This window comes from Ctenocephalides felis, unplaced genomic scaffold (assembly GCF_003426905.1).
Source record: "Ctenocephalides felis isolate EL2017-DRISC unplaced genomic scaffold, ASM342690v1 CF-g0.4_SCAFFOLD_01983, whole genome shotgun sequence".
In the NCBI taxonomy this organism is placed as follows: Eukaryota; Metazoa; Arthropoda; class Insecta; order Siphonaptera; family Pulicidae; genus Ctenocephalides; species Ctenocephalides felis.
In genome coordinates this window covers 47,438-55,102 of record NW_020538137.1, presented here as the reverse complement: position 1 = coordinate 55,102, position 7,665 = coordinate 47,438, and positions in this window count along the sequence as shown.

Genomic DNA, 7,665 nt, shown 5'->3' with positions numbered 1-7,665 from the left:
CTTAAGGCAAATTGCTGGAACTACTCGTACCGTATTGAAATACTCGAGAGTTTTAAATTGGATTATCAAAAATACTGTAACTTATATATGTTTACGGAAAAGTAAATAAACAAAACTTAATCAATCAAATTTGAAATGAAGAATCTTGTTTAATATTTATAAGAATTATATAAACTGAATTGCAAAATTAAAATTATTTATGTAAAGGATATAAGTGAGCTTTAGAACTTTAGCTAGAAAAAAATTAAATTTGAATTATTTTCGATATTAAAAAGATTTTTTTTTCCAAAAGCAACCATTTCGTTAACACAAGCAGAAAGTTTTTTGAATCATTCAAATCGGATGCTTAGTTCCTTCAAAACCTCCCAATTTTTGCACATTTTGCTCGGCATCTTCAAAACGGCAGGACCTGCCTTTGCCAAAAACTAATCACCACTTTTCTTTATCATTACAAATTAAATGTTTTTTGGATCATTCAAAGCGGATGCTACGTTCTCTCAAAAACGCGATTTTTATTTTCTGCACTCTTTGCTTCGTATCTCTGAAATGACCGAACCTACCTTTGCCAAAAACTAATCAGCATATCTCCCTATGAATAGGAATCGAATATTTTTTGGACCGTTCAAATCGGTTGATTCGAAAAAAACGTGAACAAAAATTGTATCTGTACATACACACACATACACATACACAGACATCCATTTTTCTGATGTATGCCAAAATGTTCAGAAACCTTCAAAACATAAAAAGATCCTAAAAAATTATGAGGAAAATCACACCCAACAAATTGAACTTTTTTATGATTTCAAAAATTAATAATACAATATTAAATTATACACTACCTAACTTATGTTTTAATTAAGTATATTTTGTTATAGGTAGGTAATAGTTTTCGATTTTTGACCTAAAATAATTTTTGAATATATAATAATTATAGAACATATGTGTAAATCTTTTAAAATTTTGAAGACTTTTTTAATAAATCGCAAAAAAGTGGAAATTAAATTTAGTTTATAATCTTTTAGTTCTTGTTCGAATGTTAAATTAAATTTTGGCAAAGTTAAGTTTCCAAGTCATTTTTATTATTTATTAATGAAACAATATTAGCTTTTTTGGTAAGAAAATCGGCACTTTTTGGTAGGTCAACATTTATTCTTGTTGAGTACTAAATTTACGCCTTAATTTGATTATGAGAAAACATTTTAGTTTTATATTACAATCATTATTATGGACTGATTAGCTCATAGAAATCTTTATGTATTTTGATTGGTAAATAAAACAGAGTTCAAAAAAAATATATATTACAACCATTGGAATATTGTTATATCTTATCTATCGAATGAATTATATCGAATGAATTATAAAATTTACTATATGTGCAAAAATTTATAGTTTTAAATATATAATTATAAAACATATGGCATTATTTCTATGGAAACTACAACAATAGGTATAAAAATATAAAGTTTCGTACGATTTAATATTAACTGTTAATAACTGTTAATTAGGTTTCAATGCGTTCAGATCTTTTGTGACCAAATTTCAGCTTGGTAATCGTTAAATCCTGAGAATAAGCCTTTGGATAGATAAAAACGCAGGTATTACAAAAAAAATATTTCCACTGATCTTTTGTATTTATAATATAATTACAAACAAATTTTAATAAAAGTACGGCAAACCGATATGTAACATCCTTTACTGCGTTTTCGAAAGTTTTATAAAAATTCTTTTAGTATTACAATATTTTTCAAAATTCAGAATACTTAATGTTTTTTAACTAATCAAATATCAATATAAAAAATGTAATATCAATATACATAAGATAGATAGCAAGAAACAAATCACCAGCCCTGAATCCAATTATATCATATAATTAATAAATTTGTATAATTTATATAACAATAATAATATATATATTTTGTAAATATATATATTGTACTCAGAATTAATTGTACTCAGAGAAACACAAATTGTACTCAGAATTAATTTTCAATAAATACTGATTTATTTTAAAAATTATATCATGTCGATTAATTCAAAACATTTAACATAGGTGCAAGTGAACAATATAGGTGATTTTATAATTAATTCGCAATTTTGGGTTTTATAATATACTAAATAATAAAAATATCTTTGTCGAATATTTTTAAATAGTAAAAGTTTGTGATATAATACATTCATATTCATCATTCAATTATATTATATTTATAGCATTCAAGTAAACTTAATATATAACATTGAAAATTCTATAATATCTTATATTATAAATATAGAATTCTAAAAATATACATTTACTCCTTCACTATTTGCACTTCAATATTTATTATTTTGCAGACATAAGGATTTTGCGTACTAAGTTATATATGCCTGATTTTTAACGGCACTTTTCAATAAAAATTCAATTCCCTAAAGAACAAAATCATAATATATTTAAGATTTCATTTTGATCTAATCCATATTTTCGAAGAATTATTGTCCGTAGTGATTATATTGTGTACTATATACCAATTTTTAGAATTTTTTTTCAAGATATATATAATTCAAATAGGATATGATAAAATCATAAAATATTTAACTGTATATTATCTTTGCTGTAATTTGTACTTTCCAAAAAATATGTGCCTTGGATTTTCTCAATTGTGTGTAAATAATATAATACTAATACTAAAAGACTATATATATATATATATATATATATATATATAATATATATATATATATATATATGTATGAATATATATTCATATATGAAGTATGAATATATATATATATATATATATATATATATTCATACTTTCAACATTTTTAATAAATTAAGAACCCTTATGACTATTATTTTAATAATTATATACTCACTCTGTCAAAGTTTTGAATAAATTAGTCTGGATTAGTTAAAAAAAAATGATAATTTTAACACAACTGCAAGACAAAAAGTTGGGTTTTCTTCTAAAATTAGTTGAAAGATTGAGAATTAGTTGAACATTGAGTTATATTTTGTTAATACAAAATAAACTCAATGTCTTCCAAAAAACAAATTGTAATGTATATAAAAAAAATAGTTCTGATATGGACTGTAAGATCTCGTGCAGTTGATATCAAACAATATTAAAATAATAAAGATATTATATATTTTAATAAATTTGATATGATTTGATGATTTTTGGGAAAAAATTTCTAATTGAACTACATATTAAAACTACATATTAAAATTAAAACTACATATTAAACTACATATTAAAATTAAAAATAAAGTATACCCTTAGCATTTCTGCCGGATTTATTACATTTTAATTTTTTTTTAATACATTTTTAAAATATTATTTAACTTTTATAAGTCAATCTTTTCATTAAAATTATTTTTAATATTTCTCAGTACTTTTTTTATAGCAAAACCATAATAGCAAAACAAAAATTAGATGTGTAGATAACAAATAAAATAAACTAAGGTTAAAAAAACACTGTTAAATATAAATCAAATTACTCCATGACTATCTATAGACAAATTAGAATTTATATGTAAATAAAATAATACTAATAACAACAATTTCCTTTTAACATCCAATAAAGAAATTGGTGAAAATTGATAAGATCTCGCATTATTTTCGAAGATAATTGGTCGAACCATTTTTTTTGTTATTATAAGCTATTAAAAAAAAGTGCAATTTTTTGCAACGTTTTGATGAAACACCTTCAAAATATTTCTTTAAAAGTGAGGTATAAGTAAAAAGAAAGAAAACTTGAGGTAAGAATCGTGGACTGTAAACTGTTATGTTATGTTGTATTATTTTATTAGTCAATGATTTAATTTTAAATAATTTTATTATTTAAACAAATTTTATTTTATTTGATATTTAACTCTCCGAAGAAAATTTGCAGAGAAACTCGATAATATCTTGAAATAGTTTTGAAAGGTGATCGGTTGCGCCGTTTCTTTAGAAGAGTAACATTTTTATTAGTCAAACATTTAATTTTAAAACCACTTTGATATTTCTCAGAAAATTTATTTTTATTCGAGTTTTTGACTTTCCGAATGGAAATTTGGTGAAACTCAATAAGGTCTCTCATTAATATATTTATCTGTAATATATTTATTAGTTATTCACTTTATTTTAAACTAACATTATTATTTCTCAATAAATTTTCTTTTATTTGAGTTTTTACTTTTCAAAGGAAATGTTTGCTGAAACTGGATAAGTGTTCGCATTAGTTTTGCAAGATGATCGGCCGAGCCTTTTGAATTTGCAAAAATGCACTCTATTTTTTACCCACTTTTTCTTAGAAGATCTTGACCATATTTTGGTAAAAAATGAAGTATGAGTAAAGTTAGAAAGAAAACTTGTAGTTTTTTTTATTTATTTATTTATCTCTTTATTAACTGCAATCAGAATACAAAGTATCCTATGAGCTATTGTGATAAATTTAACATATACACAAACATGCATACGTACATCCACACAAACATACTCACACGCACGTTAACAGAAAAAGAAATTATATAATAGTAATCACTTCAGCAAGTGGTATACTAATTGGCTCAGGTCCTTCGGCCATTTACTGGAAAACTACATATTCTGTGATCTAATGTGATGAACTTGTAGTTAAAGTCATGAAACGCCAAATTGTCATTTTGTTATAAATACATATTTCCTCATTAAGTAACTTGGTATTTAGTAGCAAAGAAATAACTGAATTCCCTGAAAAACCTCCAAAAAATGATACAAATTTATGAATAATCTTTTCATAAAGTCACTATTTATAATATAAAATTGTACCAATTTATAATTCCTAATATAATAGTAATAGAATGGTTTTTCCATTTGAAGCAAAAAAATAAACGGAATACTAATGTAAATTTTAATAGATATTTCATATTAATAATTTAATATTTGTGAATCAAATATAATATATGTTTATTGTGATTCTATGTAACATTTTGTTTATTCAATTTGTATGTAACAATCAGAATAAAGTAAGTATTCAACATATTTTTTATTTAAATTTGAGTTAAAATCACATTATAAAAATCAGTGTGAATATATTCTATTTAATTAATATAATCATATGTTATATTTTTCTATAAGCATCTTATATAATATGACAATTAAATATTTTTGCATGTCCAAACATGCTCTGGATGATGACTCACATTATAACTTGTTACCGTAGATTTTGATTTGTTATTGAAAAACGTCCTTCCTTCTGATTGGTCAGCAGGTACCAAAATTCCTCTACTCGAGGTTAGGTCGAAGAAGGAACCCAAATTTTTTCAGTTAAGGTTCTGCAGTCGGCAGCGTCGCCTCGGCTGTTGACTCGACGCGTTATTATACATTTTACCGACAAAGTTTATTAAACGATAAGTGAAAGTATTATTTAATTTATTAGTTTAGTGTTAATATTTTTACTTACAATTATTAAATACGATCGCGGGTTGTTAAAATAAATGTGTGTCTTATGTGAGGAATCTGATGACAGCTGTCTAATTATCTTCATGTCTCGGTAAGTGCTAGCATTAATATATTATCTTATAATTTGTCATGACTGCGGAAAGCAAGATAGATAAATGATTATTATTACAAACAAATTATATTTAATTAAAATAATTCCAATAAATATTAATACAACTGAATTTAAGTAAGAACCTCATGTTCTAAAACAAATTGTTCTCTAATTGATGTGCATTACTATTTTACAGTTTCATTTTTGTATATCTTGCTTGATACATGATTTATTGAACGAACTGAGAGATTCTGATTATGAGGCTTGTATTGTAAATCTACGGGTCAAATGCTAATATTACTTTTATTAAAATTGTAAATTGTTTTACGTGTATATAGTTGGCAGACCCGGGTATTTGACAGTTTCGTGGGCGTGGCCTATCGGCGAAGGCGTGGCCAACATTTAAAACCTAATTTTTTTTAATGAAAATGATTAAAATATAATAATTTATTCAATCAAATTTGATTTATTTTGCATTATCCTTGTTTGACATAAAAATCTTTAACCTACAATCAAGTATTTTTACATAATATGTAAAACCGATCTTATCGGTTGGTCATAGTACATTGATACCAACCGACAAGATCAGCCGTGTCAAAATATGTTCGAAGATATGTTGAAATAGTGCAAATCATTGCAAATATTTATCAATTATTGTATTAAAAAGTGGTAAAAAGTGAATATTCATTAATTATTGTATTGAAAAAAGTGATTAGAGGTTCTCTCGAAGAATACCCAAACGATCGAGATGGTGAAAGTTGTGTTTCTTTTGATAAATTAGTCGCGGGCCTGCCAGAGTTTTTTGGCACATTTTTTACATTTATCTTATTAATAACTGAATTAGTGATGAATATTAATAAATAACTATGAATATAAAGTAATAATGCGAAATAAATGTGAAAATAATGAAAACAATTAGTTGTAAGTCAAACATCCAAGCTATGTATAATTAATATTGATTCTAAAATTGTAAGTTGAAGAGTGTCAAATGATACAAGACTTGAGTGTCTTTTGCCCAGATTTTTATATATAATGCGCTTAAAATTACACATGATATATTAGTTATTATAGAAGGATAGAAGAATGCTAAACAAAGTCATTTTGAAATATCTATCAACCCTGAAAAAAAATACAAATAGACAAAAATATAACTTTTATATATTATATATTATTTATAATTTTAACAGATTATACATCCATGTATGTTATTGACCATTGGTATTTGCGTTTCCATCCTATCATTAGCGCCCTGGCCGCCGCGATGTTTTTTTTTATAACCGCGGTTGCTTCCCCGGCCGCCGCGTTTGTTTACGCGGCCGTTGTTGCCTGTACCGCCGCGGCTGTTTCCTTCGCCGCCGCTCCAACTCGCATCGTATGCGGACTAAAATAATAATTAATAATATTATAATAGTTGATTGCTATGTATTTATGTATTATTATAAAAATTTAACATTACCTTTTTATAACTATATAATCTTATTTGATTATCTTTGAAAAAAATGGAAGAAATATTCCTCCACGTCTTCGTAAATAACCGGCAGGAGCGATAACACACGCTCCTCCTTTTGATACATCAATTTTATTGTGTCGAAGCATAAACCAACCGCCTTCATTTTGTAACCTATTATATAAAAAAAACTTATAATGAAAAATCCCTTAACTATACCAATGTATACATGTTATATATATATATATATATATATATATATATATAAATATATATATATGAAGAAATATATACTTGGTTATGCTCCGACACCCCACACAACAATACCGTATGACCAAGAATTGAAGTCACCGATGTCACATCTACTAATTTATTGGTTGATTTGCACTCGAGCTATAATAATAAAAAATGTTCTAATTATACACATGTCCTGAAGAATAAAAAGTGGATTTAATTTACTTACACAAGCCTGTCCTCCCAATGTGTTCTGTGTGGCAGTCTGTTATATTAGCAGCACCTCTTCTTTGGGTATTTCACTCACCAGAGTGAAATTCCTCAAGCTCCCCCCATTTTATTTAAGAATGCTAGAAAATGAAAACTATGATAATAGAAACGAAGAAATAGTTTTCAAATAAAATTATATATGTACTTTTAATAATACGCTATACACATCAATAAAAATCATGAATTTTGTAAAAAAAATATTATAATTTCTTAAAAAA